Source organism: Macrotis lagotis, chromosome X (assembly GCF_037893015.1).
Source record: "Macrotis lagotis isolate mMagLag1 chromosome X, bilby.v1.9.chrom.fasta, whole genome shotgun sequence".
Taxonomy (NCBI): domain Eukaryota; kingdom Metazoa; phylum Chordata; class Mammalia; order Peramelemorphia; family Peramelidae; genus Macrotis; species Macrotis lagotis.
In genome coordinates this window covers 73,030,236-73,054,972 of record NC_133666.1, presented here as the reverse complement: position 1 = coordinate 73,054,972, position 24,737 = coordinate 73,030,236, and the positions used below count along the sequence as shown (strand labels likewise).

Below are 24,737 nucleotides of genomic sequence, written 5' to 3'. Positions count from 1 at the left end.
TGAAGCCTTAACTTCGTGGACTCTGGTGGTTTGGGAGCCCATGTGGATCACTTTAAGTAGGTAGCTTTCTTCCAATTGACTAAGTCTTGGGTACTTCTCTGTAATGCTTTTGGATCTGTGCCTCAGGAAGACAACAGATAGCTGCCTTATCCCCCTGAGCAGCAGGGACTCACCAACTATTCTCCTCTTGTCTCTCTGCACCTTCCTGGAGATCTCCCCTGCGAGCTTCTGGGGCTCCACTGTAATATTCCTGGGAAGACAAGTGGCTCTCTTCTCTTCAGATCCAACTGGACTTTTCCTTCCGTTTCTCCTCTGGCTAATTCTGGCCCACTCTTTCAACATCCAGGCAAGAATCAAGTGTCTTTTTTTTTCCACCCCCAAATCCATTTTCCTCCATTTGAAGTCTCATGACTATTTTCTTTAGGAGCCCTTCATTCTCCCTAACAATCTGGAATATGGAGAAGTGGTCCTCCAGTCTCTTCATTTTCCTCTGAGTCCATTCATTCATTAAGCTGTGATACAGACACAAACATCACACTTGTTGCAGGGTACTACCCAACTTCCCTACCGTCCATATTGGTTGAGATTTTCACTCTTGTTTCTTTGAATTACTTCACAAATACAAGATGGAGGAGACTTGATTAGACAACAGTTGTTCTGGAAAAGACCTGGGTGGGTTTTGAGGACTGCAAACCCAAGGTGCCTCTGGTGATGTTGTCTGGTAGGATGAGTGGGCAAAAAAGTCTCATCTGATAATCTTGGACTGTATGCCTCTTGTTTCAGGGAAGTAGAGTCGTAAAGAGGTAAGCTTGATGATCCCTGAGTGGCAACTTGAGTAGCTTTGGCCTGTTTGACCCAATGAATGAAAACTGCAAAGGTTTCAGAAAACCTGTCCCCAAAAGGAGAGCTGGGCCCAAGGGGAATGGGCTTCCTCAAGAAGTGGCGGCATCCCTCTCTTTGTAAAGGGCTCCAGATGGGCACTATCTCGGTATCTTTGGCAACAGAATATTTTTTTCAGGAATTCATTTCTGGTGCCTTCCTCTATAAAGAACGATGTCTCCCTTGTATTGTGCCATAAGAAAGTCACACTTAATCAGCTGTTTTTACTTCAAATGGCTTGAGTTTAGTCACCTGGTTTTCACTGACCTAAGAGGAAAGTGCAGAATCACCTGACCAGGTAGAGGTGATACTTTTCCCCTCAGTGAAAGATTTTTCAATCCTGGCGAAATCACTAGAGGTGTACTTGAACACCTGTAGAGAGATATCTTATGACCATCATGATAAAAATCCCAATCCATGCCAACATCTTGGATACATTGCCCATGCGACCAGTTGCATAATATCCATGCCAACAATGTGTTCAGTGAATTTATTTGACAGATCTCATTTGGTGATTCAATATCTTCATTACATATGTAATGTTACATCCACACATAATAATAGTGTATTCATACTATTGACACAGAAGCAAGGAAACATTAAAAACTGGGAAGTCAGAAAAGCTGTTCTCCTTGCCACTTCCCCAGCATCACTCTAAGTTGGACTGGTGGTCAACGGGGTGGTTCCAGGTCCTCGACCTACCTTTCTGTCTATATTTCATCTAGGCTGAAGATCAGCATCCTCAAACCCATACTGCAATCCCATACCTGGGCCTGGGTCTGGCAAACTCTTAGCCTTTTGGGGCATCCTACACTCAACTAAATGAAACACCAGGCAGAAAAGGAGCTGGTCTAGAGGTTTGGAGTTTACCTGTGCTATGGATGAGGTCTCCTTCAGGCTGAGATTGACTGTAGGGAGATGACAGTGCACACTGACTCTCTCACCTGAATTGTCACATTTTCAGTTATCTAATTTTGACCCTCTCTTTGCAACTGGTGAATCATCTTTTCAGAATCTAATTGGCTGACTGTCCATCACTCCCATCACTGTGGAGTCCAGCTCTCTCCCTAAATGACAGTCATAGGCAGTTGCAGTCTAATAGTTTTTGTGGAACTTTTTTTATAAACAGGCAAGTTATTCTATTCTATCTCTCCCCCTCCTTGATGCAAAATAGCTTTCCATTGGTCTGCTGCTGTTACTAAATCTTATTCTATTTCAGATTACCAGAACTCTCCTTGTACAAGATTGCTTGTAAATTGTGGCCACAAAGACAAAGGACTTGCTTGAATCTTCATAAGCTAACACTGGGTATGGGTGAGGACTTTTAAAACCCAGGGCTTTAAAAACTTGTTCATATTTTTCATTACAAGGATATTGGAAAAATTTGAGAGTTTATATCAAAGGGACCTCTACCTTCCCCTTATGTTCCTGATTCTCCATCAGTGAGTTTATCCGTGAGTGAGATCCTTGAGGGTTTCAGAAACAGCAAGAGTTCTTTAAAAATTTGCAATAATACTCACCAAGACTTAAGTCTCAAAGGTTTGGCACATAGCTTTAAGCCAGTGCTGCCATCTTGATGGACAATTACATAGCCTTTGTCAATAGTCCATTTCAGACACACTGCTTCTTTTTTTTAGTTTTTTTTCAAGGCAAATGGGGTTAAGTGGCTTGCCCAAGGCCACGCAGCTAGGTAATTATTAAGTGTCTGAGACCGGATTTGAATCCAGGTACTCCTGACTCCAGGGCCGGTGCTTTATCCACTGCGCCACCTAGCCGCCCCTCAGACACACTGCTTCAAGCCAACATACTGCTGTATCATTGCTTCTCTTCTCCCAGTGCTTTTCCAAAGATAATGAGGCCATCCAATGATATCAACACCTTCCCTTTAGTTTATCTCCTCAACCATCTTCTCTATAGTCTTTGGACAAGGGGCAGTTCTGGAGATGCCTCTTGGGACACACTCAACTGGGGAGATGAAAACTGTCTTCTTGGCATCCCCTACCACTGTTAGGATTAACTGCCCATGTCTAATACTGAAAACCACTGGCTGGCTAGCTTGAATTTTTGGCATGGCATCCAGGATCATTGGATTTTTCTTCAGATTCAGTAGTTCTTTCTCCCTCCATCCCTCTGTAGGAACAATGCATTTGGTTTTACTAACTGGCAGTTTCTTCATAGGGTTTTTGAGATCTGCCATTGTAGATGTGGGAATCTTCCTTTACATCTTTTGGGAAAGTTGGCACAACCCACTCAGATGCTGGGAGCATGCTCATCCTCCTGCTTAGCTTTTCCAACCTGGCCCTTTTTCTTTGGAGAACTCTGTGTTTGTATGATGGACTCTGCTGCCATTTGTTTCTATCTTCAAGTGAGCTCCTGTCCAGGCTGCATGGATACTAGGTAGTGTAGGGGTTCAGGTATCATGTCCTACCTTCTTAGTCTTAGCAATATTCTGGCGATACTTTGGGTAGGTTGGAGATAGTTCCGATCCATTTCAACCCCACAGACACCAACTTCCTTAATGAACTTCTGGGTCACTCCTGTGTAGCCCAAGTATGGGTGTGGGTGGTTCTTGTCATGCAACTTCCAGAGTCCTAGCTAGCTTCCTTCTCAAATGTTACATGACTGAAGTTCAACTAGACACTGCATCTCTGATCTGCATAGACACCCCTACTTGAAATCCTGTGAACCCAGGGCGAATGGACCCATGTTAACCTTGGGTGGGTCTAGTGTGCTCATTTCTGGAGCAATTTGGCATTCCTCTCTGCTTCTCCTGTGCACTGTTCCATCTCTCTGCAGACTTTCTGTGGTCCATTGAGTCTGGGCAGGCAATGGTGGGGGCTCTTTTTTGACTTGTTTCTGTGGCCCATGACTGAGAAGATTTTCTGGGGCCAGCTGAAAGCCAACTTCTCTGGGCTATACACTCTTTGCAGGCACAGCCCTGACATCAATCTTACTTTCTCACAATTGCTTGTAAATTAGTTCTCTCTTCTTTTTCAATACCAGCTCCCTGTCTAGAGCAGACCTCTGTCCACTTGGATCAGTCCAGCCTTGCCTGCTTTCTTGCTCCTCTGTCTCGGTCTGTCTGTCTGTCACCTCTATTGTGGACTGGCCATTTGCATTACAAAGTCAGGGGGGCCTCTCCCTTTTGTGCTGGGAACTGGAAAGAGGCACAATCCAGGGGGAGGCAGTTTATGCATCCCCTTACCTTGTGGCCCAATCCTAGCTTCCAGGGAGGCAAGAAGGATCATTTCCTGAGAAGATTCTTAATTTGGATTCCAAAGATACCCTTGGGGGTGGGGAAACCTAGCCTGAGCAGCCTCTGTGACCTTGAAATCTTTTTAGGCAAACTTCCACTACCTTAGGGCAGTTTCAAACTCCTGGAGAAAACCCTCCTCTTCTGAGAGAGGTTCCCAAGTACTCTGCTTACTCAACTTACATTACCCCAGGAAGTTTTGAATGATCAGCTTTTAGGACAGTTTCCAGAAAACAGACTAGATCATCATCACCTCCTTTTACCTGTTAGTGGTCATTAACACCAGCCTTTGAGCCTCTTACAGTATCTTTATTTTTTCCATTGATTTTTGCTCCTAGATATAGCAATCTCCTGTATGTTTTCCTTTATGTTATACTATGTTATACATTTCTAAGGTTTTGACATTCCTTTTGTGGAGTTCAAATGCAAGCTGGCTCAGCAAGCAGTGGTACAGATAGCATCCCCTATTCATGTGATGCAATAATGATAAATTGAAGCAAGAAATATTTCAGGAACTCTATACCCTACATTGAAACAATAGCATAGGAGAATACCTTCACCAGGAAGGAGATCTGGCTCTCAATCTACTGGAAGGTCATCATCCTCACACAGGAATATTTGCAGTTGGCTTTCAGAGCAGTTCCAACTACTACAGGCACCACCAGATACCACCCTAATCGGCACTGAGAGGCCAAGGGGACACACCAAGTTGGTCAGAGAGAGGGAATCCCAATAGGCAAAAAAGAAATTAGGCAATGAAGAAAAAAGACTTCTGAGAAAAACCCTGGTCTGGGTAACTCAGTTGCTTCACTTTGACTTCAGAGTGTAGGGAAGAGGAGGAGCTCCATGTGGCTACAAAAACATCTGGAATATCTGGGTAAGTGGGAGATTGTGCTCAAGGGAAGCTTCAGTAGTCCAGTGGATGGGCAGGGGTGAGCAACATTGGACCACCAGCTCAGTACCAAAAAAATATATCCTTGGTTGCCTTGTCTAGGTTTCTTTCTAGTCAAAGAGGTATGAAAATTCCTGTGGTGGTTTATAATGCCCTTAACTCATTTTCTCATAAGTGTAAGACTAAAATATCTTTCACAATTTTTCATGGCCCAAAAGGATTAGGTATTTCGAATGGACGTTTAAAATACAATGAAAATGAAAATGAAAGGTGTCATCTTTGATTTGTGGGTCTATGCGGGTTGCCCAATATTTTCAGCGAGGTCTGAAGGCATCAGTACCCCAACTCATTGTGCTGTCTCTGGTTCCTCAGTGTCTCTAGAGGCCATATTAGTAGAGGATTGATTGGCTCCTAATCATTTTAGTCTCAAAGATAAAAGGTGTAGGGAAAGGTCTTTGCCTGATGCCCTCCATTCACTTGCTGATGTTTGACTTTCCCTGTAATGACTGCCTCTTGTAATAACTGCTGAATTTATTCAGGGGTTCTTGAGGGTCCACATCGAGCATCAGTGGTAGACAACCCCCATGCTGGTCACAAGACAGGTGCTGTCACAACATTTTCTCCCCTGGCGTTTCTGGAGTGCTTCCCAGATGTCCTCTTGAGAAGAAGGAAGCTAAGTAGGGGAGATTAGGGCAGGCAACAAGAAGGAACCAAATGGTTAAGGAGAGAGGGGATGGAGAAGGTATCTTCAGAAAGCAGAGTGACTGACTTTTCAAACATCTTTATCCTCACAAGACATTCAAATGACCCAAGGCAACTGCTTTTACTCTATAACACTAATGGCTTTTCTTTGGCATCTCTTGATGGCAGGAAGTTGTAGAAGACAAAAACAGTATACTGGCCCGTTGGCTGTTGTGCCCAACCAAGCAAAGGTAAAACAACTCAAGGAGACAAGAAATCAGGTTTAAATCAGGGCCTGTAGAAGTCTGGGTCTACTCATTTATAGAGAAACAAACATGGCGGGGAAAAGGGAAGAACCTGGTAGAAAATATTAGAAGTAATTAGCACAGAGAATGAATCTGGGCCCTTTGCAAACTTCTCCTTGTTTGGAGGAGGAAACTCAGACTCAGAGGGGTACAAATGCTGGGGATCCCAGATAATCAGTATTAGGATCAGATCACTGGAGGATTATGGGCTTCATTCTCATCATTTAAAGAGAGGTAAATGGACCCAGAAGGGACATAGGTTTTAGGTGTAGATCTCTTCATGAAACCAGAAGCCAAAGAGATCAGAGACTCCCATGGAATCAGGGGCTTAGAGATCACCAGGGCTGACCCTTAGTTATATCCTTGAGGAATGAGAGTTGGAGTCAGGGCCTTTGGAGGCTGGGATTGCCAAGCCAGTCATTTAAAGAAGGGACAATTGTGTCAACCAGTGTGGGAAAATGGGAGCATGGGGAGCACCATACTTCAGACATGCTATTGGCTGAAACTCTACTGGTTAAAGAACTTGAGGAGGGGCAGCTAGGTGGTGCAGTGGATAGAGCACTGGCTTTGGAGTCAGGAGGACCTGAGTTCAAATCCTGTCTCAGATACTTAATAATTACCTAGGCTTGGGCAAATCACTTAACCCCATTGCTTCGCAAAAAATGCCCACTCCCCCCCCAAAAAACACGAAAAACAAAAAAAGAACTTGAGGAGATGGAGACCAGCACAGGTGAAGGTATTAATGGTGAAGAAAACTTCAGGGTTGGAACCAGGGAAATCATCCATTTCAACCAGTAACTTAAAAAAAGGAGGTGGGAGAATGTCTTGGAAAAAAATCGGATTTGCTAAGCATTAATTGTCTTAGAAACTCTTGGATCCAGAGAGCTCTTGGCTAGAAATGATTTGGGCTCTGAAAGAAATGCAAAAAAGAGGAATATTGGGTATCAGGGCTGGGGTCATTTTCGAGATATATTTACTTAGGTAAAGTGAGGCTAGGAGTAGAGGAAACATACTCCAAACCTTTGTTCTCTGAGATGAAATCAGTGTCCATATGGAGGACTTACCAGGTTTCTTCTGAAGGAAGGGAAACTGAGGTCCTGAAACATTAGAATTTGGAAGGAAATGCCAGTAAAGGATCAGGTAACTTAGAAACTCTGGTTTCCCAAAGCACAACTGTGGTTAAGAGAATCACAATCACTATAGACTCTTGACTGTCTGGGGATACTTTACTAACCAGGGAATTCCTTCCAACCATAGGGAAACTGAGTTTCTTTGTTTGGGCCAGTAACATTTAGGAAGAAATGTTGCCAGGCAATGTATTACTAAAAATTCAAGCAACCAGGGAACCCTCTGGGGCCTTCCTTGATGTGATCCTACATTTCCAGAGGCTTGAACAAAGAGGGAATATTGACTGTCATGGTGAGGACCACTGCATAGATAGTCATTGCTCAGGGAAACTGAGGCTAGAAATGGAATAAACCACCTGTACCCCTTGTTCTTGGGTCTAGAATCAAAGGCTTTAGAGATCATATTTTCATCAGGTATCTTCTAAAAAGAGACCAACTGAGACCTGGAGTGATTAGCGTTTGGAAAGAAAAATCGCCAGGGAAAGGGATCAAGTAATTCAGAAACTGCTTTCCAAAGACCTCATTCCCTAAAGGAGAAATTGATAGATCCGAAGAAGACAAATCAACAGAGAGAAATGATAGTCACATTGGCCATCCAGGCCTACAGTGACTAAGTAATCCTTCCATTTGGAGGTATGTTGGTAAATATTTAACAACCATCTCCCTTAAGGAAAAATACATAGAGGGCACATCTTTAGGGGGACTCTGAATCATCATTTTCTCCAATTACATTTTTCAGTTTAAACAATTAACCAAACAGCAAATCAAGCTCTGATTTGTAGTATTTCCAATATGCCTCAGTAAGAGCAGACTTCAGTCACTCCTACCTCTACTGCATTTAACCAGAATCATGAAAAAAATGATCCCAGGCAGAGTCATTGTCATTTTAGGAACCATTGCATCCGGGCAGTTCCTGGCTTCTCAATGTAATACCGGGTCATCAGGGCTAGGATGCATTTTCCATACCCGTGTAGCTAAACTGAGACTAGGAGTAGGGCAGATACCTGGCAGCCCTTGTTCTCAGGGCTAGAAAAAAGTCCTGGGGTGGCCACAAGTTTCCCTTGGAGTTTTCAGTCTTCTCAAAGAAAGGAAATGGTGGCTTTGCCTGTTTGAGTTTGGGCCAAAAAAAAATAATAATCTTAGGGCAAGTATCAAATCATTTTGAACTTTTGTTTCCAAACGTTTCGTTTCCTAAAGGATGAAACTATAGTTCTGACAAAGGTATTCTGTAGCAAATCATGCCTTGTCAGACTAGATACTCAAGAAAACCCGCAGGGGTGTTTATTCAAGGCTTTTCCAGACCCTCAGGCCAAACCTTGTCCGGGAGTGAAACCAAGGTGCCCTGAATGTTTGAGATCTTTGGAGTCTAGGATCTCAGGGAATGGATCAGATAATTTTGAAACTATGCCTTTTAAAAGACTGATTCTCTAAGAAAACCGTTCAATCCCAACTGAGACTTCTTGTTAGTCTAGGAGTTGAACAAAACCTCTGGTAATTCTGGCATCACTCTCATCACTTTAAACCGAGGTTACAATGAGGTCTGGAGTTCCGGCTGTGATCCTTTCAGTAAAAATGAGCAAAGCTATGGGAAACTAGAAACTATGGGATCTAAATGGCTCCTTGCTGGAAGGGATTCTTGGGCCCTAACTCAGACAGATATTAAAGAAGACTATGGTCTGTTGTCCTCATTTAAATAAACCAATACAGTGATTATAGATTTTAAATAGTTTCCGTTTTGATTATATGAAAACAAAGATTTTGCATGAAAAAAATTGATGCAAGTATGTTCAAAAAGGAAGTAACTGACTGTGATAGATAGGCAGACGACTAACAGAAGAAATATGTATGACCACAAAAATCCTTACCACAGTAAGTGGTCCAAAGATAGGAACAAGCAGTTCTGAAAAGAAAAACTGCGAAGTACTACCAACCATATGAAAATTGCTTCAAATCACTGATAGTGAGAGAATGCACATCCAAACCATCCTGGGCTTCCACCTCACATCATGCACACCAGGCACTTGGGCCAAAATGTCAAAAGAATAGTCAGTTCAGTGCTAGGAGGGTCATGGAAAAGTCAACATATTAATGTATTGTTGCCATACTTGTGAATCATTCTGAAAAGTAATTTGGAAATATGCTAGGAATTTTACAAAAACTTCCATGTCCTTTGACCTAGAGTCTGCTATTGGGTATATTCCCCAAGGTTGGGGGTGAAAAGAAACATTTATAGCAGTACATTTGGTAGCAGAGAGTTGTAAGTATCCTAGATGCTCATCAGTTGGGGAAAACTAAATACAACATATTACATGAATCTAAAAGGAATTTCATGACTATAAGAAGTGATTTTTTAAAATAAATATTTAATTTGTTTTCCAATTATATACAATAGTAGTTTCCACCTATCTTTTTTGTAGTTTTGAATTTTACAATTCCCCCCACCCTCCCTTCTCTCCCCCTCACAAAAGACAATCTAATAATCTTTACATTGTTTCCATGCTATGCTTTGATCAAAATTGAATGTGTTGAGAGAAAAAAGCATATTCTTGCAGAAGAAATAAAATATTAGAGATAGGAAAATTATATAGTACATAAGACAACTTTTTTTTTTAATTGAAGGTAATAATCTTTGGTCTTTGTTTAAACTCCACAGCTCCTTCTCTGGATACAAATGATATTCTCCGTGACAGATCCCCTAAAATTGTCCCTGATTATTGTACTGATGGAATGAACGAGTCTATTAAGGTTGATCATCACCCCATATTGCTGTTAGGGTATACAATGTTCTAGTTCTGCTCATCAGTTCATACAAGTTTTTCTAAGCTTCTCTGAAATCCCATCCCTCCTGATTTCTAAAGGAACAATAGTGTTAACATAACATGTACCATAATTTGTTCAGCCATTTCCCAATGGATGGACATCCCTGTGATTTCCAATTCTTTGCCACCACAAACAGGGCCGCTATGAATATTTTTGTACAGGTGATGTGTTTACCCTTTTTCATGATCTCTTCAGTGTATAGACCCAGTAGTGGTATTGCTGGATCAAAGGGTATGCCCATTTTTGCTGCCCTTTGGGCATACATCCAAATTGCTCTCCAAAAAGGCTGGATGAGTTCACAACTCTATCAACAATGTATTAGTGTTCCAGATTTCCCACATCCTTTCCAACATTGATCGTTATCCTTTCTGGTCATACTGGCCAGTCTGAGAGGTGTGAGGTGGTACCTCAGAGATGCTTTCATTTGCAAGAAATGACATGTATTGGAAATGCAGAGAAGCATGGGAGGACGTCGATGAACTGATTCCAAATGAAGTTAGCAGAATCAGGGCTACTTTCTACCCAATAATGGAAAGAATAACCATAAAACAATACAAATGGACTACTAAGGGACTAAAATACTCAGACTTGGCCACAAATAGCCATCTCTCCCCACTCCTTTGCCTAAGTGATGGTGGCAGGTCCATGGGTCTGAACCACTGCACACAAGTCTGATTTTTTTTATATGCTGATTATTTTAGCTAAAATGTTTTCTTCCTTTTTTTTCTTTATTATAAAAGAAGGCTCTCCAAGGAGTAGGTTCTTGGGTGGTTCTAGCTGGAAATGTAGGTGATGGGAAACCAGAAAATATTAGTAAGTACTTAAAAAAAAGAAAGAAATGACCTTAGGGAAATATCATGGCCATTAGAACCTTACAGATAAATATTTCCTAATTCAAGAGATGAGGAGTTGGAAATACAGATAGGAGACTGTCCTCAGGATCACAGGAAATCAAGCCTAGATCCAGGGCTTTCCAGAATCTTCTGTCTAAATGTGTTTTAAAGGGAAGTAAATTGAGGACCAGAGAGTGGCTGTCTTGGAAGGGATGATCCAGTTCAATCATCAGGCAACCTCAAAGTTCAAATATGTCATTGTTTAAAGGTAGAAAGCTAAGCCCAGGAAGGGAATGAGTACCAGTGTTATGTTGAATTCCCATTATTTCCCACACTACTCAGATCAACCCTGTCATTAAAAGGAAAGAAACTGAGGGGACAGAGTGGCAGGACTTTGGAAGACATTGCCTGGTTGACAATTGACAACTTAGGAATAATGGAGTCCAAATAGCTCATCATTTAAAGAAATAAGTTAGGGCTTAGAGATGAATGAAACTTCAAGATAACAGGTGGTTAGGACTGGAGTTGGGGATCTTTAGAGATCATGATATCAATATAATTTTTAAATTTTCTGATAATGAAATTTATTGATTATACATTCAGATCACTGTCATTTCTGAATATAGCTCTTTCCTTTCCCTTATCCAGAGATTCATCCCATATAAGAAAGAATAAATAAGCAATGGAAAAGAGGCAGTTTGGAAAAGTTACCCAGTATAAGATGATGATGATGACAATAATCATGTTTTGCATCTGTATCATGCTCTAAGGTTTGCAGAATGCTCAACCTCTTTTTTTTTCTCATTTGATCCTTATAACCTTGGTGAGGGAGATTCCTGGAATCACACAACTCCTAAGCCTCCTGAAGGAGGATTTAAACCCAGCTCTTGTAGACTTTGAGCTTGTTGCATTAGCATATCAAGGATTTCACTGTGCATGCCAGGATCTGCCTCCATGGACCCATGCCTTGGCACATTCTGTCATCTTTTTCAAAGTCAGGTTTAATAGCCCTGTGCCTCAGTTTCCTAATCTATAGAAGAGGTTGAACTCCACCTTCCAGGTCTAAATCCATAACCTAATTATAATCTCAGACTTGCTTTTTATTTTATTTTTAATTTTTTTGAATTATAAAGATTTTATTTATTTTGAGTTTTACAATTTTCCCCTTATCTTACTTCTCTCCCCCCACCCCCCACAGAAAACAGTTTGCCAGTCTTTCCATTGTTTCCATGGTATACATGGATCCAAATTGAGTGTGATGAGAGAGAAATCAGATGCTTAAGGAAGTAACATAAAGTATAAGAGATAACAAGATCAGACAATAAGATATCAGGTTTTTTTTTTTTCCCAAATTAAAGGTAATAGTTCTTGGTCTTTGTTCAAACTCCACTGTTCTTTCTCTGGATACAGATGGTATTCTCCATCACAGACAGCCCCAAATTGTCCCTGATTATTGCACTGATGGAATGAGTGAGTCCATCAAGGTTGATCATCACTCCCATGTTGCTGTTAGGGTGTACAATGTTTTCCTGGTTCTAGTTCTGCTTCTCTCACTCAGCATCAGATTTGTTTTTAGTGGTGTTGGTTATTCTTTGCATTTACATTTTAAACCTTTAATATAATGTGTGTGTGTGTATATATATATATATATGTATACATTAATATAATGTATATAATGTATAATATATAATAATATATCAATATTATATTATTAATATAATAATATATAATATAATGTATATAATTAATATACATTAATATAATGTACTCCTGACTCCAGGGCTGGTGCTTTATCCACTGTGCCACCTAGTTGCCCCTGAGCATGGTTTCTTAAAGAACAATAGTACTCCATAACAGTCATATACCATAACTTGTTCAGTCATTTCCTAATTGATGGGCATCTCCTCACTTTCCAATTTTTTTGCCAGTGTGAAAGGTGCTCATATAAATATTTTTGTCCATATGCAATCTAGTTATTTTCAAATTAAAGCTTTATTACCTAATGCTTTTTGTTTATCTGTCAGAAATTATGTTGGTAAAATTACCCCCCTTCCCAAGCCTTCTCTTTGACCCAGACTGCTAGCTGATGATGCAGTATCCTGCATAGCCCAGTTTGTTTTTTCTTAAGGGGAAATTCATGCCCCAAATGGGAAAGTTTCTTAGGATTCCAGGATTCCAGGATTCCCAGGCAAGAGTACTTGATTTTAAGAAATCATATGCTCCAATATGGTTGTCTTTTTTTTTTTTGAGATTTTTGCAAGGCAATTGGCTTAAGTGACTTGCCCGAGGCCACACAGCTAGATAATTATTAAGTGTCTGAGACCGGATTTGAACCCAGGTCTTCCTGACTCCAGGGCCGATGCTCAATCCACTGTGCCACCTAGCCGCCCCTCCAATATGGTAATTTCATTAAAATATTTGTTTTTTAAAAGAAAGAATTGGAGGGAGGATTCCTTTGCATTTTGTTTTTCTTAATATGCAACCTCTCTTCCCAACCCTGTAAACCTTCCCTTCTAACAAAGAAAAATACTTAAGCAAAACCAACCCACCCTCATCTTTGAGATCAGCAGATCCAATCCCTTCATTTTAAAGAAGATACTCCTCGTCAGAGACTAGAAGTAAGGCCAAAGAATAGACATTTGAAACAAAGAATCTTGGGAAAAAATATTGGTACCACCCTACCATTATGGATAAAAAGCAGAGGCTCTGGAGCCTCAGATGGATGAAGTGCCCTAAGGTCCCAGGGAGTCAAGACTGAAATCAAGAACCATTAAAGCTGCCATCCTAGGATGGGGGCAGCCTACATCCTGATCTCTGGTGGAAGGAGGAAGGATGAAGAGTGAGGTCATTGCCAGAAGCTGTGCTTCAAGCTAAGTTTTAGTCATTTTGCCCTTCATAGGGAGGGGTGGGTTCTTGCTCATTTTCTTTTTGTAACTGCATAGAAAGAAATATGCTGCACTTGGCTGAGTAGGTACTAGATTAATAAACCTGAGTCAGAGAAGGTTTTAGCTTGGAAGTACTGAAGATTACAATGACCAGAGCCTTGAACTTGGAGTCAATGACCTGAGTTCAAATTCTGCTTTAGACAATGTCTAACCCTGTGACCCTGGACAAGTCACCTTACCTCTGCCTACTTCAATTCCCTTAATGTAAATTGAGGGTGACAATAGCCCCCACCTCTCAGGGTTGTCATGAGGATACAGTAGGTGAAAAGTATTTTATGAATCTTAAAGTGTTATAAATGCAAGGTAAAAAAGGACCTCTTAGAAAAAGGTGTAGGATAGGGATTTTTCAAAATGCTCAGAGAGCACTTCTCCCAAATAAAGAAGGTTTTTATCACACAGGATATTGAGGATGTGATTAGTGCCTTAATGAATTGTTGTGCACATTGAGTCTAACCCTTGTCTCTTTTTTAGTAGAGGAAACTGAGGTTCAGAAAATAGCGGCTTTTCCTATTACAGACTTGAGAGTTAGTTCCTTAATGTCTATCCTCTAGAAAAGAAAATTGAGGCCTGGAGAAGGAAAGACCTTTCAAATTATAGTGTTTCGTAGTTGGGATCACAACAGATCACACATAGTGCCTCCAAGAGCATTGATGAGTTGGCTCACTAAACTATATATTTTTTTTTGTTAGTCATTTTTCAGTCATGACCCCATTTGGGATTTTTTTTGGACAAGAATATTCCAGTTGTTTGTCATTTTCTTCTCCAGCTCATTTTCCAGATGAGAAAACTGAGGCAAACAGTATGAAGTGACTTGCCCAGGGTCACACAGCTCAGAAGTGTCTTGAGGTCAGATTTGACCTCAGTTCTTCCTGACTCCAGACCCAGTGCTCTAGCTACTCAATCCACTTATACCACCTAACTGCCCTTAAACTGTTTGTACCCCTGTCAATGATGAAATGGTGTGTGTATGGTCATGGGCTTTGAAGATAGCTGAGGGCTTGATAAATCTTTTTTCTTTTCTTTTATTTTGAATTATAATGATTTTATTTATTTTGAGTTTTACAATTTTCCCCCTGAGCTTACTTTCCCACCCCCCACAGAAGGCAATTTGCCAGTCTTTACATTGTTTCCATGGTATACATTGATCCAAACTGAGTGTGATGAGAGAGAAATCACATCGTTAAGGAAGACATAAAGTATAAGAGAGAGCAAGATCAGACAATAAGATATTAATTTTTTTTTCTAAATTAAAGGTAATAGTCCTTGGTCTTTGTTCAAACTCCACAGTTCTTTTTCTGGATACAGATGGTAGAACTTGATAAATCTTAAAGGGCATTGATTACCTGCTGCAGAAAGCTTTGCCCATGTCTGCTGGCTCTGCCTCCTCAGCTCTGCCACTCACAAACCTTGTCCATCTTTTTTTACAAGGTTGTAACCATTTTTTGAAATGGTTTTTTTAATTAATTAATTTATTTTTGAATTTTACAGTTTTTCCCCTAATCTTAATTCCCTCCTCATACCCCCCCCCATAGAAGGCAGTCTGTTAGTCTTCACTTTGTTTCCATGCTATACATTGTGAAATGGTTATTTAAAGATTTTTCTGAACTTTATGGACATCAGTTAGCATGAGCAATTTTCACATGCAAAGAATAAGATTGTATATGAAAAAAAGTCTATTATGTACAGCTTTACTTTGTCATGCTATTAAATTTAACCCAGTAGTTTCAACACTATGCTGGCTTTATCACTATCCCCATCACCACCCCAACGCTCACCTCTCAAAATAAATAAACAAAAACCTCTCTAATAAACAGAGGGAGCTCCAACAAATTCTAGGCCGTCATCACGGCTGCCAAGAGGTAGGCACCTGCTTCATCATTGTCCTCTCGAGACCTAATTGGTCCCATCAGTGTCCTGAAGTTCTAAAAAAATGATTTTTTTTTCTTGACGGTGTCTTAAGTATCAATTGTTTTCATCTATTGGAAAAATTGCATATTTTTTTGTTGTCATATGTACTATTGTGTTCATATTTTTCATTATATTGAACCAAGCCTAGCATAAATCCAACCTGGTTGTAGTATAGCATCTGTTTTAATATGTTGCTTACTGTCTTAGCTAACATTTTATTTAATATTTTTGTATTAATGAGATATTGGTCTATCATTTTCTTTCATTATTTCTCTTTAGTTTAGGCATCAGGACCATATCTGTTTCTAAAGAGTTTGGTAGGATCTTTACTTTTCCTGCTTTTGCAAGCAATTTATATAATATAGTAATTAATTGTTCATTTGAAAGTTTGGTGAAATTCACTTGCTAATATAACTAGTTGTGCTTTTTACCCTTTGGAAGTTCCTTTGTGGTTTGTCCTATTTTTTTCTGAGATGATTATTTTAATTATCTATTTTTCCTGTTATTTTGCATATTTTATATTTTATATAAATATTCATCCATTTCAGTTGTCATCAACTTTGTTGGCATATAATTGGATGTCATAATTTTTAGTAATTTTCTTTATTTCTTCACAACATGTGTTGTGAAATTTTTTATTTTTATATTTGAAATTTGATTTTCCTTTTTAAAAAATCATATTAATAATTTTTAGCTTTTAAAAATAGCTTCTAGGGGGCAGCTAAGTGGTGCAGTGGATAGAGCACCGGCCCTGGAATCAGGAGTACCTGAGTTCAAATCCGGCCTCAGACACTTAATAATTACCTAGCTTGTGACCTTGGGCAAGCCACTTAACCCCATTTGCCTTGCAAAAATTAAAAAAAATAGCTTCTAGTTTTATTGATCATTTTTCATTTTATCCTTTTGATTTTCAAGAATTTCTATTTGTATTTAGTTTAAATTTTTCTCTTACTTTTTTAGGTTTTTTTTTTTTTTTAGTTTTTGTTCCGTTTTGGTATAAGTTCAATTTATGTGTTCTTTCTCTCTTCTGAATAAAAGTGATTAAAATCTCCACATTTTCCCCAAAGGATCTCTTGACTGCATCCTCCAAGATTTAGTATTTTTTTTGAAAGGCAGTGGGGTTAAGTGGCTTGCCCAAGGCCACATGGCTAGGTAATTATTAAGTGTCTGAGGTTGGATTTGAACCCAGGTACTCCTGACTCCAGGGCCGGTGCTCTATTCACTGCACCACCTAGCTGCCCCAATTTAGTATGTTATTCCATTGTCATTTTATTTGATGAAATTATGAATTGTTTCATATTGTTAACAATTCTATAGGATTAAGTCTCCAATTCTTGGGGACTAAGTAGTCTTTGAATTTTTAATAATTTCTTTAGTGGCCTTATATTGGGTATACTTATTGGTGCATTATGGTCAGAAAAGGATGTGTTTAACATTTCTACCTGATTATGAGGTTTTTTAGCAAGAGAACTCAGGCCCTTGATGCTGTATAGCTTACCAAGGATGTTTTCTAGTGACTGCTAATAGAATAATTTGGATAAAAAACATTACAGTAATTAACAGTTGGTTTTCATAGAGCCTTTAGTTTTAGAACCAGGCCCAGTTTGTGTGCCAAAATTATTGTTTACAGTTAATAAAAGCTGAGATATTCCTTTCTATTCCCATTCCATAGTAATACTTTTTGATTTCCTTCCTTCCTTCCCTCCCTCCTTCCTTCCTTCCTCCCTCCCTCCCTCCCTCCCTCCCTCCCTCCCTCCCTCCCTTCTTTCCTTCCTTCCTTCCTTCCTTCCTTCCTTCCTTCCTTCCTTCCTTCCTTCCTTCCTTCCTTCCTTCCTTCCTTCCTTCCTTCCTCCCTTCCTTCCCCTCTTACTTTTGCTTCTATGTTTCATTCTTTTCTTCTCCTTTATTTCTTCCATTCATTATTTCCCTTCCATTCCACACTTCAAAGATGAAGTTTATCTTGCTTATGACTCTTCCTTCCCCAAGCCTGTCTTCCAGCTTCAGCTTTCCCCCAGTCTCCTCCTGTTTCCCCTTGGAGCATAATGTCTTTCTACACCATGTGTTCAGTCCTCCTTTGTTCAGTTCAGATCACAAACTCTTGCATTTTCCAATGACAAGATTTAATGGATTCTTCCCTCTTCTTCAGCAAATTCCCTCTTCTTTTCTTTCCTAAAATCAATAAAACAGAGCAAAATCACACTGATACCTCCTTATATTTCTTTATCTGTGATGCTTGAAGAAGTGGGATTCTGAAGATATTTTTGTGTCTTCTCCCTTAAATTAAAATATACTTCATTATTTCTTAGTCTTTTTCCCTTGACCCTTGTGTTGGCATTTCAAAGTTTCTGATAAACTCTTTCATCAGGAATTATTGAAATTCCTGTATTCTATTAAAGGATATTTTCCTTTCTGTAGTTTTATACTCAGTTTGTGAAGGTAAGTTATTTTTGATTGTGAGCCTTTTAGAATACAATATTCTAAGAATTTACCTCCTTTGTAGTAGGTATATGATTTTTTTAAAATTTATTTTTATTAAAGATATTATTTGAGTTTTACAATTTTCCCCATCTTACTTTCCTCCCCCCCACAGAAAGCAATCTGTCAGTCTTTACTTTGTTTCCCTGTTGTACATTGATCCAGCTTGAAAGTGATGAGAGAGAAATCATATCCTTAAGGAAGAGAGAAAAAGTCTAAGAGATTACAAGATCAGACAATAAGATATCTATGAATATGCCATTTTTTCTTTGAAAAAGTTTAAAACTCTGAATTTTGACTATGATGTTCCTTTAGTTTGGGGTTTATTTAGGAGGTGATTGGTGAATTCTTTCTATTATTCCTTTGTCTTCTGTTTCTAATAGATCTGGGTAGGTTTCTTTTATGATTTCTTGACATTTGATATCCTCCAGGCTTTTTGTTTGGTTTTCAAGGAAGTACTGTGATTCTTAAATTCTCTGATGGATCTGTTTTCTGGGTCACCTGTTTTTGAAAGATATCATGCAATTTTTTTGTCTTTCAAGTTTGAACTAATGTTTGTTTTTCACGGCTCCTACTACTTGGCTCAGGTTTTCTGCCTTCTGTTGTAAGTTGATAATTTTCCTTCTACTTCTGTCTTCCAGAACTCTTATTTCAGTTCTAATGAGTATCCTCATTCTGAGTCATTGCAGGCTTCAGGTTTGTTTATTAGAGCCCAGGCTTAGCTTCCTTGGTATGTCCTTCTCCTGGCAATGGGAAGCTTTGAGCCTGTTTACCAGAATTCACACTGGTTGTATTGGCTTCATTTTATGAAATTCTGGCCTGGATAGCTGGAGCACTTTACTTCTGTTTTTCTTTAGTTTTTGACATTAAAAAGATATACTTAAAAGCACATTGACAGCATTGTAAATCAAAGAGGACTTTGTAAATGTCAGGTTTTATAAGCAGGAGAGAGAGAGAGAGAGAGAGAGAGAGAGAGAGAGAGAGAGAGAGAGAGAGAGAAGACAAAGAGACAGAGACAGAGACAGAGATAGACAGAGGGGAAGAGAGAGAGCATGAAAGCATGTGCACAGGTGCTTGAGTTTTGTAAATTGTAGAGGATGTAGTAACAATAGATGACCTTGTCAATGGTACAGTAGAGGGCTACAGAGCAACTTGTGAATGGCAGCAGACTTCAGAAATTAAAGGATTTCACAGGGTCATAGAAATTCAGAGTTCAGAAGGATCTCAGATGTCATCGAAGCTTGCCTTTTCCTGGAAAAGGATATCTTTTACAATATACCTGAAACTTGTTCACCCATCCCTTCTAATAAAGGGAGCACTGCCAGCTTCTGAGTCAGGCCATTTCACTTTGGGGTAGCATCAGTTGTCAGGAAGATTTTCTTTATCCCATTTCCATTCTCTGGACTACTTTCCCCATAGGTGACAAACTTCACTTTTATTTTAAGCCTTTTCCTTTCTCATGTTTTCCATCTCCCAAGACTCACTTAGTCCTGCCTTTACCCTTATGATCTTTGGCCATGATTTCCAGCACTGGCTACACTTTCCCTCATAACTCCCTCCCCTTCCCCAATTCACCAGCCATGGAGAGGGCAGCAGGCAAAATAGTTTTTGCTCCCTGTTATTTCTTCCAAACTTTCCCTCTGTCATGATCATTCAGTAATCACCTCCCTTGAGGTTCATTTCATTCACATTTCTGTCTTAATCAAAAAGCTGGTAGTTATTGTTTGTTGACCTCCAGAATACTGTGCTTCTTCCTCAGTGAGTGCCATGTGTGGCTCACGGGCTTTCTTTCCTTCCCAACCTCCCTCAAACTCTGCCCTTCCAGTTCTTCAGAGCACTTATTTCCTATAACATACTCCTCCATTTCAACTCTCCCTCACATAGAGCTGATCACATCCTTGATGTGGATGATACTATTGATGATAAGGAAACCCTTTTAAGGTTTGCAATGCATTGTATATGTATTATTTCGTATCCTTGACCCTTGTCATCTGAAATTCTGTTCTCTGATCTTAGTCTTTTACTATTATTTCTTTCCCTCTTCCTTGCAATACCTAGCCCTATATCACCTCTCGTCCTTATTCAAAAAACTCCAATGACTCCTTATTCCCTCCAGGATCAAATATGCAATCCTCTAGTTGCCATTGAAAGCCCTTCCCAACTTGTCTTCATCTGCCTTATTCCCCTCCATTTACTCTGGCTGGGCCCATATGTGGAATTTTTACCCTCCTCCTCCTTTTGCCTCCTGGCTTCTCTAGCTTCCCTTAGGTCCCAGCCAAACTCCCACATGTTTGGTTGAATATTGTCTCCCCACTTAGACCATGAGCTCTTTGAGCAGGGGTCATTTTTTGCATTTCGTTGTATCCAGTGTCTGGTCCCCTCATTCATTTGACTTGATGTGACTTTCCGTTAAGTTGTTTTTCCTCTTTACCACTTCCACTTGCTGCTTCTAGTTCTACTGTCAGGCTAAACAGGGAAAGCCTGATCCTGTTTCCCCTTGAGAACACTATGTAAATGCTTGAAAAGGCCTGTCATGACCTGTCTGGATCATCGCTCCTTGAGGCAAAACATCCCTCACTTGCTTCTGCTCATCCTCAGACTGCATGATCTGGAGGGCCCTTCTGGCTGCTTGCCCTTGGATTTTCTCTGGCTTTGCCATATCCTTCTCACATGGCACGTGGATAGGCCAGTCAGATTCTGACCAGGACAGAACAGGCCCTGCTTTAGGCCTGCATTCTGGGTCTCTCTTCTTGGAGTGGAAGGTCAGATTTGCTTTCTTGACTTTATTCTTACACTATTGATTCATCTTGGAACTTGATAGAGTTGAGATCACTAACTTACCTCCTTCCCCTGCCCTGATCTTCTTCAAACAAATTATTCCTTAGCTGTGCTCCCTGCCCCCCCCCCCCCAAAGCCACATTTGGGTGGTTGATTCTTTGGACTCAAATAGGAGAATTTCCATTCTGGAGTTGCATGTGAATTCCCCCTAGCTGTGCAGCTCAGTAACTAGTCTTAAATTACCAGGGGCAGAAGAGATAACATGACTTTCCCATAGCTACTTTGTGTCCAAGGCAGAATTTGAACCCAAGTTTTCCTTCTTCAATTGGGCAGCTAGCATTTATTAGCCTCTTTCTCTGCATGTGTGCAGCGTAAGTACTGTGGATGCAAAGAAAGACCAAACCAAATCTCTGCTGTTCTGGAGCTCCTAGTTGAATAAGGGAGATGACATGCCAACAAACGTGCAAAGAAAATATTTAGATGTCTATTTATCTATCTAGCTAACTGCTTATTTATTAGAGACATCTATGGAAATATATTTCTCCAATAGAGAAAGGTATTTATATGAATCTCTATTTTATATGTTTATATACCAAATATATAGACGCAGAGTTCTATCTTGAGAACATCTAACTCCACATATCTGCAGAGGTATCTGTGGTATCTTGGAGATAATCAGCAAAGAAAAGGTCTTGGAATGAACATACAGCTGCTCTCCAAAGGTGGAATTTTAGCTGAGACCTGTAGGCAGCCAAAGGGGTTGGGAGGCAGAGGGGAGGAGGAGGGCAGACATATACCAGACCTTAGCCCACTAGGAAGTTAGCATATCTTGTTGGGCAAGGAGCAGCTATGACAAGGCTCTAGTCACTCTTCACATTACCTCTTGAGATTGATCCATATTTCATTTGATCTTCGATTTGGCTTCATTTTTGAGGAAGTCAGTCACCTTGAAAATCCAGATCCTATCTTTCCCCCTGAGTTTAGCTCTCCCTCTCAGCTTTGTGCCACCTGCCTTTGACCAAGTCATTGATAAAAATACAAATCTCCCTCAGAGACATCCTTTCAGGGAACCATTAACAATAACCCTTTGGATCTCATAATTGAACCAGTCTTGATTCCACCCAATTCTACTTGCCAGATCCTTCCACAAGTATAACCTGAGAGACTCTATCAGATGCTTTTTTTTGCAAGGCAATGGGGTTAAGTGGCTTGCCCAAGGCCACACAGCTAGGTAATTATGAAGTGTCTGAGGTTGGATTTGTACTCAAGTCCTCCTGAGTCCAGGGCCAGTGCTCTATCCACTGTGCCACCTAGCCACCCCTCTATCAGATGCTTTGCTAAAATTGACAACATTTCCTTGATCTAGTAATCCTGTCTCAAAAAGGAAATAAGATCAGTGTAGCACAAAGCCATGATGACTCTTTGGGACCATCACTTCCTTTTCTAGGTGTTCAGTGATCTCTTTGTAGTCATGCTCATTCAGTAAGTGGATGAATACTTTCTCAGATTTTTCAGGAATCAGCCCAACTCCCTGATTTCTAATTTACTCTCCCCATTTTCTTCCTTTTTTTGTGAATCAGGACATCTTCCCTACCCCCTACCTGGGCCCCCTCTTCTGTACTCCATGCTCTTTCACAGATCCCTAATAGGCTCAGAGATCCCATCTGCCAGTTCTTTTAGCATCAGAGCCCACTCAGAACAACTAACTAGATTCTCTTCCTACAAGCCCCCCAATGAGCCCTCTTCTAGCTGTTCATTTCATTCCAAAGACCATGGTCCTTGGTAGAGCTAGTGTGCAGTGTAAGAGGTGAGCAGCTAGGTCCTCTGCTGTCACTCTGATCACTGCCCTCCCCCTCCCCCACCCAGCCGCCTCCCTCCCTCCCCAGTGGTGCTAGGAGAGACCTTTTTGTCCTTCTTAACTTGGTTGCCCCATCTTAGCTCTTTCTGTGCTTAACAGTCCCTATGGCTCTGTTCTGCCAGGACCTTGCCATGTCTTGTATTACCTGCCTTTATTTCCAAGGTCAGAGGAGAGAGCATTCATTTTAAGCTGTTCTTAGGTGGTTCTCTCATTCATTTCCTCAGTTTCTTGTCCCCTCACTTTTCCTACTCATTCTTTCATTCATTCTTTGTTCAGCCCCTCCTGTGTGTGGGATCCTGTGCTGGGGGTCTGTGGGGAGAAGGGAGGAGAGAAAGACCTTGCCCTCTGGGAATCCCTTGGCTAGCATTCTTAGGAGTTTCTCCCCTTGGGCCCTATGAGAGTGAACCTACCCTGTCAACCAGCAAAGCAGCAGTGCCTACTGTATGCAGAGGCTCATGCTGGGGAGCAGCAGCCTAGGTATTCTGGGAGTGGTTTGCAGCTCTGCTCTGCAGTGCTGCTTCATGGTTTTGGCCCATGTAGCTTGGCCTGACCAAGCCTAGATTTCCTCCCTCCTCCTCTGTCCTCCTCTGTTCTTCTCCCTTGGCCCAGCTTGGCTCCCCTGTTGGGCTCTGGGCTCATGGCCAATGATGGGGTGGAGAGGCAGTGACATCAGCATCACTGGGGACAGCCAAGGATGGAGGCAGCTGGGGACGGTGGGGGCTCTTGGGAGGAGGTGAGAAGGAAGGAGGTGGCCCTGGATTCTCTCTCTTTTCTGCAGCTGCTGGGGAAGAGGCAGGTGATGCCCACGCTCTCTGCCTGGAGGTAGGGATGTATCCCATCTTGCCTGGGACCCCGGGGGGTTGAGGAGTCTGGGGTCACTGGAGGGCTATAGCCTGGAGCTGCCTCTCCCACTCTGAGAGTGGGGAGCATACGGGGGAATCTTCTTTTTCTTCATCTGTAACCTGTGGAGGAAGAGAAGGCAAAGAGGAGAGGCCACCTTCTCTAACCCAAATGATTGCCTAGATGATGCCAAAGACCCTTCTAGCATCCCGATAACGATTCCATAGATTAGATTGAAAAAACTCCAGTTGACTGGTCAGGAGATCTAGAGGCTTTTCCTCTAGTCTCAACTCACTGCTGCTCCTTGGCTATGGGATCTCTCTGGGTCTCAGACTCCTCTGTAAAAAAGGACATTGTGTAGCCTCCATGGTTCCTAAGATACCCTGGAGCACTCAAAAATTACAACTCTTTCTCATTCCTGTGGAATGGAATTCCCCCCTTGGCTGCATACAAACATTAGAGCCATGGGCCCCAAAAGAGGCCAACAAGAACAAGTGACTTCGGCTGAGTAGATGGCTGATCCCAAGGCCCAGGATGTGTGCAAGTAAGGGTGAGGCAGGGGGTGGGGGTGGGAAAGGGGGAAGGTACATGTGCTGAGGTCTCTGTTCTCCTGGTGTGGCCCTCAGTGACATGGCAGCTCCTAAGTGGCCAGGACTCCTTGGGTTTCTCCCTGGGTTCCCAGCTCATTGCTCAGTGCCTGGCAAAGTCATTTAGAGAAGGCTGGTGGGATCAAGGGCTTGAATTTGAAGGCAGGAGGCTCTTGAGGCTTTAGAAGTTTGCCACGGAAATGCTCTAAGTTTTGCATTGGTTCCTCCTGAGGTACCCACAGATTCACAGTGAGCTATCTGGGTGACACAGCAGCCAAAAACCTAAGCTGACCCTAAACTACCTCTGAAGTGACATGATTCATGCTCATAGTGAGAAAGGGCAGTGCCTCTCTAGCCCCTTTGCACCCTCTGAGGGTATCTGGGCCAACTTGGACATGGCCAGGAAGCTCTCTGGACATGGGCTGCTCTAAAGGCCAGGGAGCAGCTCTGGCTTCATGAGGAAAGGAGATGGTGGATGGAAAGTGCTTTGCAATCGGGGAGAATTGCTATAGTATGACCTGGCCTGGTCAGAGCCTAGCTGGAATAGTGGGCCTAG

The 24,737-nt window shown here is 41.2% G+C and overlaps 1 protein-coding gene across 2 annotated transcripts in view; it reads left to right on the top strand.

Annotated features, from left to right (window-relative positions):
• PAK3 (p21 (RAC1) activated kinase 3) overlaps positions 1-24,737 on the top strand; it is a 77,592-nt gene that overhangs the window by 15,537 nt on the left and 37,318 nt on the right. The window lies entirely within an intron of this gene.